This window comes from Giraffa tippelskirchi, chromosome 3 (genome assembly GCF_054371585.1).
Source record: "Giraffa tippelskirchi isolate mGirTip1 chromosome 3, T2T-mGirTip1v1.2.pri, whole genome shotgun sequence".
In the NCBI taxonomy this organism is placed as follows: Eukaryota; Metazoa; Chordata; class Mammalia; order Artiodactyla; family Giraffidae; genus Giraffa; species Giraffa tippelskirchi.
Genome location: NC_137277.1, coordinates 57,915,795 through 57,932,218, shown reverse-complemented (window position 1 = coordinate 57,932,218; position 16,424 = coordinate 57,915,795).

Here is a 16,424-nt window from a genome sequence, read left to right as displayed (position 1 = left end):
CGTGTTCAAGGAGATATGTTCATTGCAATGTTATTGCTATTAGTGAAAAGAGGGAACAGTCTATTCCTTGGGTCTAAAAATAGACTGATTTAGCCCTTAAATCGATCTGTATGTGCATATCCCATTACAATAAAGCTAGCTCACAGATCTAATGTTGAGTGGAATAGAAGTACACAAACATTCATGCACACACACACAGAGAACCCAATTTCTTATTATTAAAGACAAAGCTATGAACTAATGCAGACAGATCTGTTACTGTGGCAACAGCAACCCCACCTGCTTTGCTCAACCTCAACAAAAGTAGAAAATCCTTGAAATTTCTTCCTCATTATCTTCACTGAAAGCATTTCCTGATAGCTGATGAATCATGAATAGCACTATTTGATTGCTATAGAGTTTTACAGAGTATGGAGAAAGCAATTTGTTTCTGTCCTTTCAAGGTTATGTTTTAAATAAAAATGTCAGGAATAGCTGAGGGATAATGATGGGGCTGATTTATGTCAGTCCATCAAGTAAGTGAACAAATCCCCAGGAAAAAGGAAATGATGCTATATAGATTAAGACATTATGTTAAATATTAGCCATGTATTCAGAAATATTTGTGGATACGTACACAAATGCAAATGTAGATGTATTGGTAGATAGGTAGATATTCTTGTTGTTTATAAAAGATAGCTTTTTGGAACAATTGATCTTCCCCCTCTCCTTAAATAAATAAACAAACAAAAGCACATGAACATATTTGTGCCCATTGTCCAGAATTTGAGAGATAGAAGGAGACTTGCCTCTGAGATATTCTGGTCTACTCTTTCTCAAACACAGTACATATAATGTTATAATACATGATTTTTGTTCATATGTGAATATTTCATTTTAACAATTAAATACTTTTTATCAGTTGACTCTTTGTGGCAAATATATATTCTTACTATCTATCGTTTTATAAGTTAATTTTTGAATAAGTTATTTAAGTTTAAAATGGATTGATCTGCACAACCTGCTTAATTTTTCTGTGAATCTAAGACTGTATGAAAATTAAAAACAAGTAACTATGGTTTGGTTTAAGGGAAAATATTAATAAATAAAAGTATAGGTGATCCATAGTTGTGACAAACATTGTAAGGCAAAACACAAACTACAATAGATTGGGAAACTACTACAGGTTCTATAACTGGAAATTTTATCTACCTATCACATTGCTTTCATTTGTCACTGTGGCAAATATTTGTAACTTTGTCTTCTAAGGTAAATCTACATACCCATCCTTATTGATGCACAGTAGACAGGATTATCTGCTTTCTCTCAGAAATCTTAACATTATGCTTACATTTAAGATAAGACCAATTCAAGAGGCAGACACCACATCAGTAATTTAACAAGGAAAATTTAATATAAAGAGTAAAGAATGGTTAACAGTAAAAGCAGTCAGAGAGAAATCTATGACACAGCAGCAGCTGAAGCTATAATTGCAGCAAGCAGCAGTGTTTCTAGGACTGAGAGAAAACAAACCAGGAAGGAATACAGAAACTTGTCGGAGTCCTTTCCACAAACTGAATTCAGATCTCTAAGGAAAGGTATGGCTGCTGCAAGAACACACAACCAGTTGTGGAAAAGCAGCTTGCCAATGGGCAGCCACTACAGCTAGACTCCAGGTCAGCCAGCTGCTGAATGGAAGAAATAACTGCTGAAGGGTGAAGGCTGCCACCAAACCATGAGGCCGTAGAGGTGAGCATGTCTCCCACTATTCTCTGCACACACACGTCCACACAAACCAACGTGGTGACCATCACGGCAGACTGGAAGAAGGAAAGCCTCCTCATGCTGTGGCCTTGCAGAACTGCTCCAGCACACTTTATTATCAAAACTACATTGTGCCAGCTGGGAAGAAGAATTGTCTACAGGGCTCAGCCCCAGTATCCAAAGCACAGTGAAGAAGAGTATGTTTCAGACTAAGGTGGAATAAATCCACAACTGGTACGGTCATTTAAAAATGTGATTCATGAAGACACACTTCCAAATAAATGAGAACACACTGTGAGAAAACTCCTTATGTGCAATGAAAATCTAGCCTAAGGTTTTAAGTCTGAATGGGTTCTTCAAAATGAGAAAATATGAGAATTTGTATGTAAAATCTTCTATTTAAAATACCCACTCCTTGACCTAGAGCGTATCATACTGAGTGGAGTAAATCAGACAGAAAGGAGAAATATAGTATGATATCCCTTATATGTGGAATCTAAGAAGAAATGATACAAATGAACTTACTTATAAAATAGAAACAGACTTATGAATTTAGAGAATTTATTGTTGCTAGGGGCAAGGGATAGTTAGGGAGTTTGGGATGGATATGTATACACTGCTCTATTTAAAATGGATAACCAACTGTGTAGCACATGTGACTCTGCTCAATGATATGTGGGAGCCTGGAAGGGAAGGGAGTTTGGGGGGAGAATAGATACATGTATATTTATGGCTGAGTCCCTTTCCTGTTCACCTGAAATTATTACAACTTTGTTAATCAGCTATACCACAATACAAAATAAAAAGTTTCAAAAAATACACACTCCTTGTCAATGTTTTCTTAAGGAAAGCAGAAAATCTAGGAGCATTTTTAAAATTATTTAATTCCATTATACTTAGAAACATTTAAAAATGTTTTATAAATAAATGGCAAATATACTATATACAAAATCAAAAGATAAACTTGGGAAAATATGAACTATTTGCGTTACATATGAAAAACAAAGAATAATTTTTATTAATTTGCAAAGAGGTCCTTCAAATTGATTAGGAAAGGATAAATAAAACAATAAAAATGAAAAAAAGTATCTGAAGAAACAGTCACAGAAAATGAAATGCAAAAGCCCAATATGAAAATACAATCAAGCAGAATATTTGACAAAACACAAAATAAACACAAATTTTTAAAAGGCAAAATTTTCCCTCCAACTGAAAAATTTTAACATTTCATGAAACAGAGAAATAAGAAAACAAATCTACTCGTGCATTGTTAAAAGGTTTAACTTGCAACAATTTTTGAATAGCCTTCTGGCAGTATATATTAAAATTTATAATGCAGACATCCTTTAACCAAGCAATCCTACCTCGAGGAATTCATTTTAAAAATAAAATATAGACATATGAATGTTTATAAAAGCATCATTTTATTAGCAAAAAAACCTGGGAAAATTGGAATATCTCTCAGTGTAAGAATGTTTGAGGAAATGATACACATTCCTAGTATGGAATATAATGCACTTATTTTATTTTATGTTTTTTTATTTTTATTTTTTTTAATAAATGTATTTATTTTAGTTGGGGGCTAATTACTTTGCAATATTGTAGTAGTTTTTGCCATACATTGACATGAATCAGCCATGGGTTTACATGTGTTCCCCATCTTGAACCCCCCTCCCACCTCCCTCCCCATCCCATCCCTCTGGGTCATCCCATTGCCCCAGCCCTGAGCATTTGTGTCATGCATCGAACATGGAATGGTGTTCTGTTTCACATATGATAACATACATGTTTCAATGCTATCGTCCCAGAATGTCCCACCCTCACCTTCTCCCTCAGAGTCCGGAAGACTGTTCTATGCATCTGTGTCTCTTATTCTGTCTCGCATATAGGGTTATCGTTACCATCTTTCAAATTCCATATATATGCATTAGTATACTGTATTGGTGTTTTTCTTTCTGGCTTACTTCACTCTGTATAATGGTCTCCAGTTTCATCCATCTCAATAGAACCGATTCAAATGTATTTTTTTAATGGCTGAGTAATATTCCATTGTGTATATGTACCACAGCTTCCTTATCCATTCGTCTGCTGATGGACATCTAGGTTGCTTCCATGTCCTGGCTATTGTAAACAGTGCTGCGATGAACATTGGGGTACACGCGTCTCTTTCAATTCTGGTTTCCTCGGTGTGTATGCCCAGCAGTGAGATTGCTGGGTCATATGGCAGTTCTATTCCCAGTTTTTTAAGGAATCTCCACACTCTTCTCCATAGTGGCTGTCCTAGTTTGCATTCCCACCAACAGTGGAAGAGGGTTCCCTTTTCTCCACACCCTCTCCAGCATTTATTGCTTGTAGACTTTTAGATAGCAGCCATTCTGACTGGTGTGAAATGGTACCGCACTGTGGTTTTGATTTGCATTTCTCTAATAATGAGTGATGTTGAGCATTTTTTCATGTGTTTGTTAGCCATTTGTATGTCTTCTTTGGAGAAATGTCTGTTTAGTTCTTTGGCCCATTTTTTGATAGGGTCGTTTATTTTTCTGGAATTGAGCTGCAGGAGTTGCTTGTATATTTTTGAGATTAATTGTTTGTCTGTTGCTTCGTTTGCTATTATTTTCTCCCATTCTGAAGGCTGTCTTTTCACCTTGCTTATAGTTTCCTTTGTTGTGCAAAAGCTTTTAATTTTAATTAGGTCCCATTTGTTTATTTTTGCTTTTATTTCCAATATTCTGGGAGGTGAGTCATGGAGGATCCTGCTGTGATTTATGTCGGAGAGTGTTTTGCCTATGTTTTCCTCTAGGAGTTTTATAGTTTCTGGTCTTACGTTTAGATCTTTAATCCATTTTGAGTTTATTTTTGTGTATGGTGTTAGAAAGTGTTCTAGTTTCATTCTTTTACAAGTGGTTGACCAGTTTTCCCAGCACCACTTGTTAAAGAGATTGTCTTTTCTCCATTGTATATTCTTGCCTCCTTTGTCGAAGATAAGGTGTCCATAGGTAATGCACTTATTTTAAAAACTGAGTTATATCTTTGAGTGTTGACTTGAAAATGTATTCATGAAATAGAGTGAAGTGAAAAATATCCAGAATGACACATATTGTGAATTTGTTTTTATAATAAAATTATATATGTATGTAGTTGGTATAATCTTGCACAAACAAATAAAATATATAAATGATAATTTTATTTTTAACAGTGGGTACATTGAAAAGGGCAGAATTGGAGCTTGAGAAAAAACACTCTTAATTTTGTTAAAGCTTTTAATTTTGTATTGGAATATAGCCGATTAACAAAACAATGTAGTGACAGTTACAAGTGAACAGCAAAGGGAGTCAGCCATTCATATACAAGTATCCATTCTTCCTCAAACTCCCCTCCCATCCAGGCTGCCACATAACATTGAGCAGAGTTCCATGTGCTATATAGTAGGTCCTTGTTGGTTATCCATTTTAAATATAGCAGTGTGTCATATCCATTCTAAACTCCCTTGCTATTCCTCCCAACCCCAACCTTCCCCCCAGCAGCTATAAGCTTGTTCTCTAAGTTTGGGAGTCTGTTCCTGTTTTATAGAAAGTTCACTTGTATCATTTCTTTTTAGATTCCACATACAATGGATGTCAATGATACTTCTCTTTCTCAAAACACTACTAATCTTACTCTAAATACTTTCATAATGTTTAAATTATTACATCAGGTATATATTATTTGTATCTATTTTTATTCTTCTTTTCCAGTATGGTTTGTCACAGGATACTGAATATAGTTCCCTGTACTATACAGCAGAATCTTGTTGTTTATCCATTCTCTACACAGTTTGCATCGTTTATTTGTATTTAAGTCATTAATATTTAGATATGAAAAGTGAAAAAAGTGAAAGTGAAAGTTGCTCAGTCATGTCTGACTCTTTGCAATCCCATGGACTATAGCCGACCAGGCTCCTCTGTCCATTGAATTCTCCAGGCAAGAGTACTAGAGTGGGTAGCCATTTCCTTCTCCAAGGGATCTTCCCTATCCAGGGATTGAACCCAGTTCTCCTGAACTGCAGGCAAATTCTTTACCATCTGAGCCACCAGGGTAGCTCAATTATAAGATACATGCTTGCTTGAAAGCTGGTTTACAAAGTTCTAACCTTCTTTTTATTTATGGCTAAGGAAAATTTGGAAAACTCAGCAGTGGCCACAGGACTGGAAAAGGTCAGTTTTCATTCCAATCCCAAAGAAAGGCAATGCCAAAGAATGCTCAAACTACCGCACAATTGCACTCATCTCACACCCTAGTAAAGTAATGCTCAAAATTCTCCAAGCCAGGCTTCAGCAATACGTGAACCGTGAACTTCCAGATGTTCAAGCTGGTTTTAGAAAAGGCAGAGGAACCAGAGATCAAATTGCCAATATCCGCTGCATCATCAAAAAAGCAATAGAGTTCCAGAAAAACATCTATTTCTGCTTTATTGACTATGCCAAAGCCTTTGACTGTGTGGATCACAATAAACTGTGGAAAATTCTGAAAGAAACGGGAATACCAGACCATCTGACCTGTCTCTTGAGAAATCTGTATGCAGGTCAGGAAGCAACAGTTAGAACTGGACATGGAATAACAGACTGGTTCCAAATAGGAAAAGGAGTATGTCAACGCTGTATATTGTCACCCTGCTTATTTAACTTATATGCAGAGTACATCATGAGAAACGTTGGACTGGAAGAAACACAAGCTGGAATCAAGATTGCCGGGAGAAATATCAATAACCTCAGATATGCAGATGACACCACCCTTATGGCAGAAAGTGAAGAAGAACTAAAGAGCCTCTTGATGAAAGTGAAAGAGGAGAATGAAAAAGTTGGCTTAAAGTTCAACGTTCAGAAAACTAAGATCATGGCATCTGGTCTCATCACTTCATGGGAAACAGATGGGGAAACAGTGGAAACAGTGTCAGACTTTATTTTTGTGGGCTTCAAAATCACTGCTGATGGTGATTGCAGCCATGAAATTAAAAGACGCTTACTCCTTGGAAGGAAGGTTATGACCAACCTAGATAGCATATTTAAAAGCAGAGACATTACTTTGCCAACAAAAGTCCTTCTAGTCAAGGCTATGGTTTTTCCAGTGGTCACGTATGGATGTGAGAGTTGGACGGTGAAGAAAGCTGAGCACCGCAGAATTGATGCTTTTGAACTGTGGTGTTGGAGAAGACTCTTGAGAGTCCCTTGGACTGCAAGGAGATCCAATCAATCCATCCTAAAGGAGATCAATCCTGGGTGTTCATTGGAAGGACTGATGTTGAAGCTGAAACTCCAATACTTTGGCCACCTCATGCGAAGAGGTGACTCATTGGAAAAGACCCTAATGCTGGGAAGGATTGCGGGCAGGAGGAGAAGGGGACAACAGAGGATGAGATGGTTGGATGGCATCACTGACTCGATGGACATGGGTTTGGGTAGACTCCGGGAGTTGGTGATGGACAGAGAGGCCTGGCATGCTGTAATTCATGGGGTCGCAAAGAGTTGGACATGACTGAGCAACTGAACTGAACTGAACTGAAGGAAAATTGAGCAAATTTGGTTTGAAAGATAATAATTCAAAATATTACACTTGGTGATGTGTAAGGTCTCTTCTTTTCCAGTATTATATAAGGTGTGTGGGAGATGTGTTGTCAGATGGAAGAAGGGAGTTTGGCTGCCTTAGGGAGGAGGAGAAGTGGGCTGTGGGAAGGTTTAAAGGATGGATACAAATGAGCAAAGCTGAAGGACAGTTTTCTAAGCAGAAGTGGAGTAGGCAGTGAGTTCTATTTTCATGTTCTTCATTCACAAGAAATAGTATCATCAAGAAAAAAAAATGCAAACCACCTTCACCCTTCAGAGTATAGCAGAAGGATCAGAGAACACCATCTGCTACATGTACTGTTACAGGAAATGAATTTCCTAAGGTAGAAGCAAGTTCAGATTTCTACTTCAAACTATCCACTTAAAAATTGGAGGAAATTCTAGAAATAAGTGATTAAGGTACCTAAACACAGTATAAGTAAAGCCCAACAAAGTTATAAACAGCTATGAGAGAGTCAGCCTAAAGAGAAGAGGACCCTTCTGGACATCCCACGAGCAATCAAAATGTAATTGATTGTTTGCAACAATGTCTAAGGTGGAAACATACCTTTGGAAATAAAAGTGGGGGGTGCACTGAAGGCAACACATTGATTAACCATTTTGTAGTCAATAACCTAGATTTCATTGAATATACATGATAACTTTAGAATATATGTTATTATACCTCCATTCTATAAATAAGTTTAGGGAGGGAACTGACTTGCTCTTTTTGCAATGTTAGTAAGTGGAAAAGCTAAAAAACCAGACCCAGTTCAGATACCAACTTATATATTACAATGTCTTCCAAGTTGGCTTAATTCACAGGACGAAGTTCGTGAACTGTATGTTTCAAACTCAACATATCAACTGCATGCCAGCTATGTTTCTAGAAGAAACATTTGCTATGGAGAATCTGAAAAAATAGACAGGTGATGTGGAGGTTCCTTTAGGAAGGTTAGTATGTTTGGGGGGTTTTAACTCATGTAGGTGACTGGCTTCTGGAAGTGTAGCATACAAATGCCTATAGGATCCAGCCGGCCAACGTAAACAAAAACAAGTGAGCCCAGGAGGGACTGTGCAGTTAATACCGCCCAGAGCAAAGTAAAAGGGCTTTCAAAGAGTGGTGCCTACTTATATATGGGATGATTATCCCCATTACTTCTCCACTTAACAGCTCAATTTGGTCTATTCTTAAACTTGGTAGGAGTGAATGGTGCTTCACAGTTCAGTTCAGTTCAGTCGCTCAGTCGTGTCTGAATCTTTGCGACCCCATGAATTACAGCATGCCAGGCCTCTCTGTCCATCACCAACTCCCGGAGTCTACCCAAACCCATGTCCATCGAGTCGGTGATGCCATCCAACCATCTCATCCTCTGTCGTCCCCTTCTCCTCCCGCCCCCAATACTACCCAGCATTAGGGTCTTTTCCAATGAGTCAACCCTTCGCAAGAAGTGCCCAAAATATTGGAGTTTCAGCTTCAACATCAGTGCTTCCAATGAACACCCAGGATTGATCTCCTTTAGGATGGATTGATTGGATCTCCTTGCAGTCCAAAGGACTCTCAAGAGTCTTCTCCAACACCACAGATCAAAAGTATCAATTCTGGGGCGCTCAGCTTTCTTCACCGTCCAACTCTCACATCCATACATGACCACTGGAAAAACCACAGCCTTGACTATACGTTCTTTTGTTGGCAAAGTAATGTCTCTGCTTTTAAATATGCTATCTAGGTTGGCCATAAACTTCCTTCCAAGGAGTAAGCGTCTTTTAATTTCATGGCTGCAATCACCATCAGCAGTGATTTTGGAGCCCCCAAAAATAAAGTCAGCCACTGTTTCCACTATTTCCCCATCTATTTGCCATGAAGTGATGGGACCAGATGCCATGATCTTAGTTTTCTGAACGTTGAGCTTTAAGCCAACTTTTTCACTCTCCTCTTTCACCTTCATCAAGAGGCTCTTTAGTTCTTCTTCACTTTCTGCCATAAGGGTGGTGTCATCCGCATATCTGAGGTTATTGATATTTCTCCCGGTGATCTTGATTCCAGATTGTGTTTCTTCCGGCCCAGCATTTCTCATGATGTACTCTGCATATAAGTTAAATAAGCAGGGTGACAATATACAGCCTTGACGTACTCCTTTTCCTATTTGGAACCAGGCTTTTGTTCCATGTCCAGTTCTAACTGTTGCTTCCTGACCTGCATACAAGTTTCTCAAGAGACAGGTCAGATGGTCTGGTATTCCCATCACTTTCAGAATTTTCCACAGTTTATGGTGATCCACACAGTCAAAGGCTTTGGCATAGGCAACAAAGCAGAAATAGATGTTTTTCTGGAACTCTCTTGCTTTTTCGATGATCCACCGGATATTGGCAATTTGATCTCTGGTTCCTCTGCCTTTTCTAAAACCAGCTTGAACATCTGGAAGTTCACAGTTCAAGTATTGCTGAAGCCTGGCTTGGAGAATTTTGAGCATTACTTTACTAGGGTGTGAGATGAGTGCAATTGTGCGGTAGTTTGAGCATTCTTTGGCATTGCCTTTCTTTGGGATTGGAACGAAGACTGACCTCTTCCAGTCCTGTGGCCACTGCTGAGTTTTCCAAATTTGCTGGCATATCGAGTGCAGCACTTTCACAGCATCACCTTTGAGGATTTGAAATAGCTCAACTGGAATTCCATCACCTCCACTAGCTTTGTTCGTACTGATGCTTTCTAAGGCCCACTTGACTTCACATTCCAGGATGTCTGGCTCTAGGTGAGTGATCACACCATCATGATTATGTGGGTCGTGAAGATCTTTTTTGTACAGTTCTTCTGTGTATTCTTGCCACCTCTCCTTAATATCTTCTGCTTCTGTTAGGTCCATACCATTTCTGTCCTTTATCGAGTCTATCTTTGCATGAAATTTTCCTTTGGTATCTCTAATTTTCTTGAAGAGATCTCTAGTCTTTCCCAATCTGTTGTTTTCCTCTATTTCTTTGCACTGATCGCTGAGGAAGGCTTTCTTATGTCTCCTTGCTATTCTCTGGAAATCTGCATTCAGATGGGAATATCCTTCCTTTTCTCCTTTGCTTTTCGCTTCTCTTCTCTTCCAAGCTATCTGTAACGCTTCCTCAGACAGCCATTTTGCTTTTTTGCATTTCTTTTCCATGGGGATTTTCTTGATCCCTGTCTCCTGTACAATGTCATGAACCTCTGTCCATAGTTCATCAGGCACTCTATCTATCAGGTCTAGACCCTTAAATCTATTTGTCACTTCCACGGTATACTCATAAGGGATCTGATCTAGGTCATATCTGAATGGACTAGTGGTTTTCCCTACTTTCTTCAATTTAAGTCTGAATTTGGCAATAAGCAGTTCATGATCTGAGCCACAGTCTGCTCCCGGTCTTGTTTTTGCTGACTGTATAGAGCTTCTCCATCTTTGGCTGCAAAGAATATAATCAATCTGATTTCAGTGTTGACCATCTGGTGATGGTCACGTGTAGAGTTTTCTCTTGTGTTGTTGGAATAGGGTGTTTGCTATTACCAGTGCATTCTCGTGGCAAAACTCTATTAGCCTTTGCTCTGCTTCATTCTGTACTCCAAGGCCAAACTTGCCTGTTACTCCAGGTGTTTCTTGACTTCCTACTTTTGCATTCCAGTCCCCTATAATGAAAAGGACATCTTTTTTTGGTGTTAGTTCTAAAAGGTCTTGTAGGTCTTCATAGAATCATTCAACTTCAGCTTCTTTGGCATTACTGGTTGGGGCATAGACTTGGATTACCGTGATATTGAATGGTTTGCCTTGGAAACGAACAGAGATCATTCTATCATTTTTGAGATTGCATCCAAGTACTGCATTTCGGACTCTTTTGTTGACCATGATGGCTACTCCATTTCTTCTAAGGAATTCTTGCCCACAGTAGTAGATATAATGGTCATCTGAGTTAAATTCACCCATTCCAGTCCATCTTAGTTTGCTGATTCCTAGAATGTCAACGTTCACTCTTGCCATCTCCTGTTTGACCACTTCCAATTTGCCTTGATTCATGGACCTAACATTCCAGGTTCCTATGCAATATTGCTCTTTACAGCATTGGACTTTGCGTCTGTCACCAGTCACATCCACAGTTGGGTATCGTTTTTGCTTTGGCTCCATCCCATCATTGTTTCTGGAGTTATTTCTCCACTGATCTCCATTCGTATATTGGGCACCTAATGACCTGGGGAGTTCATCTTTCAGTGTCCTATATTTTTGCCTTTTCATACTGTTCATGGGGTTCTCAAGGCAAGAATACTGAAGTGGTTTGCCATGCCCTTCTCCAGTGGACCACAATCTGTCAGACCTCTCCACCATGACCCATCCATCTTGGGTGGCCCCACACGGCATGGCTTAGTTTCATTGAGATAGACAAGGCTGTCGTCCGTGTGATCGGATTAGCTAGTTTTCCCTGTCGCCCGCCACCCCCGTCCCCCGGGCCCCGGCCCGGCCTAGCCCCTGTCGGCCGCCGCCCCCGGCCCCCGGCCCCCGGCCCGCCCTAGCCCCTGTCACTTCACAGTAGATTACTTCAAATGTAATGCCATGTTCCCACCATTAAGGCATATAATTGAAATTATTGACTCTTTCTAATTAGGAACTGGTAAATATTCACCATTATAGGTTTGGGTATGTTCCATTCAGTCCCTTTTTCAGCCGTCTCTCAACTGTGGTTTGCTATCATTTCTGAAGTGATATTTTACATATGGGTACCCATATCTATGTACCTACATCTATCTATCTATCTATCTATCTATCTATACCCATATGCCCATACACACACACACACACACACACACACACACACACACACACACACAAACCCATCTAACCAGCAGGTACCTCAGCAGCTTTTAATAACACATAATCTTTACAGGCAACATCTTAACTGCACTAAGCTTTCTCCTGGGGCATAGGTATGACATTACACTGATGACATTCTCTTCCAAGATGACTCATTTAATATACTCTTTGGTAAATGCAAATACTCATAGTCTAGTCTAGTATTAGTTGCTCAGTCATGTCCGATTCTTTCAGACCCCATGGACTGCTGCCCACCAGGCTCCTCTGTTCATGGAATTCTCCAGGCAAGAAAACTGGAGTGGGTTGCCACTCCCTTCTCCAACAAATACTCATAAAAGAGCTCAAAAAGGCGGGGATGAGCTGTTGCCCCAAACATGGTTCAAAGCCTCAATTAAATTCCTGAAAATTATTTGGTAAATCAAAGGCCACTCCATCCCTGACACTGTCAATAAACAGCTATGGGCTCTTTCAGCATCTACAACCATAAAACAAGCCCAACATCTTTCAGGCTTTAGAGGGTTCTAGAAGCAACATACAAATTTTTACTTAAACCCATTTATGTCATTATTTTTAAATCTTCCCACTCTGAACAGGGTTGCCTCCAAAGAAAGTCTATAGAATCTTTCCAAATTACAAAACAGTAGGTACTCTCCTTAAGGCTCTCCAGAGACGCCTTCATTATGAAGACTTTAGTAAACTCCTCTCATGTGTCCCAGAGTTTCTAGACTACCTAAGATGGCTATAAGCTATCCGTGGGCTTCTTATATAAGAAGCTGCCCTTCTCCTTGGACCCAGGCTCTATGCCACCAGGTGGTAATTGCTGGCTACATACTGGGCTCTCTTAGGAACAGAGATCCCTTAGCCTGGGACCCTCCCCATGTAGATTCCTGTCATGCCCAGGGCCATGGAAGTAGTACCTGCCAGCATGGCCTAGCCACTGAAGCCTCCTTGCTAAGGGCTGGACCCAAATCTGGGCCCTCTGTTGTATCTCTCCTAACCAGAGGGAGCAGCCTCACCCCTCCACAGTCCTTCCTAGACACTATCGTCTTAAAGGAGTTCACCCCTCTCTCAGATCCCTTGGCAACAACCTCAGCAGCCCCTTGAGATCAGCTGAATGATCTCACATACTTCAGAACAGCAGTGCCTTCGTCACAAGTGACAGAGGGTTTCCTCCCTTAACCAGGGCATTCCTGACGGCACCATGTCTCAGAAAACTTTGCTGAATCTCAAGCAGTTATCTGAGCATTGAATGCCTTGACAAAACATTGGCCCATCTGCACATTTTTGTAGAGTTTTAGACCATTGCCAATGGCCAGTCTGTTCCCGCAAGGACTCCAGTTCCATTATTATGTGGTTGTTTGACATTATCTCTTAGCGCATTGGCACTCTATTTTCTGTTTTGTCTTTTTCCTCTGTTGTGTTCTATTCTGGATATTCTTTCAAGTTACTAATCTACTCCTCTGCTCCGTCTAATCTTCTCTTAAACCCACCCAGTATGTATTTCATCTCAGCCATTTTATTTTTCGTCTTCCAAAAGATATTTATACATATTAATCCAAAGATTATCATATATATAATTAAAAGCCCTTTTAATAAAACACTGTGACGCCCAAACAAAATACATTAAACTCCATGCACTGTGACTAAAACATCTGGGAATAAAACAGAGTTTAAAATTAGACAAAGAGGGGATTCAAATTCCAAATTCAATACCCAATAGCTGTGTGGATCTTGACCAAGTATTTCAATTATTAAAATGTATTTTAACTTAGATTTCAACTTAAATGTTGTGGAACAGTGGCTGGTACTGTGTTGACAAGAGTGAGAATTTTTAGAGTGATGCATGTCAATTTAATCCACAGAACATAAGCAAAGAATCAAAGCTGCAGCTCTGTTCAGCTGCTGAGCATAGCTTCCAGTCACACAAACACAGCCACAGAGCCTGTCCAACAGGCCCACTTGGGCAGGAATTCAAACCTGCAGCCCTGCCCAAATGTTGAGCATAGCCACTGGCTCAGCACAACCAGGGAACCTGAACAGTGACCCTGCAAAACCATAGAGCCCGGCCTATAGTACCCCTGGATGACTGAAAACAGTCTATGCCTTGCCCAAGAGCCTGGCCTGTGACCTCACCTAACAGTGGGACACAGCCAGCAGCCTACCTGCTCACAGTAGCCCTTCCAACAATGAAGCCATTTTAAAATCTGATTTAAAATGGACAAAGGTCTTAAACAGACCATTTTCCAAAGAGAATATGCAAATGGTCAAAATGTACATAACTACAATAAATATACATTGGCGCAGAAGCGCGGCAGCTGTGACAGTGGCGCGGAAGCGCTGCTGAGAGGAGCTACCCCACGTCCAAGGTAAGAAGCAGCGGCTGCGCTTTGCTGGAGCAGCCGTGAAGAGATACCCCACATCCAAGGTAAGAGAAACCCAAGTAAGATGGTAGGCATATGAGAGAGGGCATCAGAAGGCAGACAGTCTGAAACCACAATTACAGACAACTAGCCAGTCTGATCAAACGAACTACAGCCTTGTCTAACTCAATGAAATTGAGCCATGCAGTGCGGGGCCACCCAAGACGGACGGGTCATGATGGAGAGGTCTGACAAAATGTGGTCCAATGGAGAAGGGAATGGCAAACCACTCAGTATTCTTGCCTTGAGAACCCCATGAACAGTATGAAAAGGCAAAAATATAGGACACTGAAAGATGAACTCCCCAGGTCGGTAGGTGCCCAATATGCTACTGGAGATCAGTGGAGAAATAACTCCAGAAAGAATGATGGGATGGAGCCAAAGCAAAAATGATACCCAGCTGTGGATGTGACTGGTGATAGAAGCAAAGTCCGATGCTGTAAAGAGCAATATTGCATAGGAACCTGGAATGTTAGGTCCATGAATCAAGGCAAATAGGAAGTGGTCAAACAGGAGATGGAAAGAGTGAACGTCAACATTCTAGAAATCAGTGAACTAAGATGGACTGGAATGGGTGAATTTAACTCAGATGACCATTATATCTACTACTGTGGGCAGGAATCCCTTAGAAGAAATGGAGTAGCCATCATGGTCAACAAAAGAGTCCAAAAAGCAGTACTTGGGTGCAACCTTAAAAACAACAGAATGATCTCTGTTCGTTTCCAAGGCAAACCATTCAATATCATGGTAATCCAAGTTTATGCCCCAACCAGTAATGCTGAAGAAGCTGAACTTGAATGGTTCTATGAAGATCTACAAGGCTTTTTAGAACTAACACCCCAAAAAAGATGTCCTTTTCATTATAGGGGACTGGAATGCAAAAGCAGCAAGTCAGGAAACACCTGGCATAACAGGCAAATTTGGCCTTGGAGTACAGAATGAAGCAGGGCAAAGGCTAATAGAGTTTGGCCAAGAGAACCCACTGGTCATAGCAAACACCCTCTTCCAACAACACAAGAGAAGACTCTACACATGGACATCACCAGATGGTTGACACCGAAATCAGATTGATTATATTCTTGGCAGCCAAAGATGGAGAAGCTCTACACAGTCAGCAAAAACAAGACCGGGTGCCATCTGACTGTGGCTCAGATCATGAATTCCTTATTGCCAAATTCAGACTGAAATTGAAGAAAGTGGGGAAAACCACTAGACCATTCAGGTATGACCTAATCCAAATCCCTTATGACGATATCGTGGAAGTGAGAAACAGATTTAAGAGACTAGATCTTATAGACAGAGTGCCTGATGAACTATGGACGGAGGTTCGTGACGTTGTACAGGAGACAGGAATCAAGATCATCCCCAAGAAAAAGAAATGCAAAAAAGCAAAATGGCTGTCTGAGGAGGCCTTACAAATACCTGTGAAAAGAAGGGAAGTGAAAAGCAATGGAGAAAAGGCAAGATACAACCATTTGAATGCAGAGTTCCAAAGAATAGCAAGGAGAGAAAAGAAAGCCTTCCTCAGTGATCACTGCAAAGAAATAGAGGAAAACAACAGAATGGGAAAGACTAGAGATCTCTTCAAGAAAATTAGAGATACCAAGGGAAAATTTCATGCAAAAACGGGCTCAATAAAGGACAGAAATGGTATGGACCTAACAGAAGCAGAAGATATCAAGAAGAGGTGGCAAGAATACACAGAAGAGCTGTACAAAAAGATCTTCATGACCCAGATAATCATGATGGTGTGATCACTTACCCAGAGCCAGACATCCTGGGATGTGAAGTCAAATGGGCCTTAGGAAGCATCACTATGAACAAAGCTAGTGGAGGTGATGGAATTCCAGTTGAGCTATTTC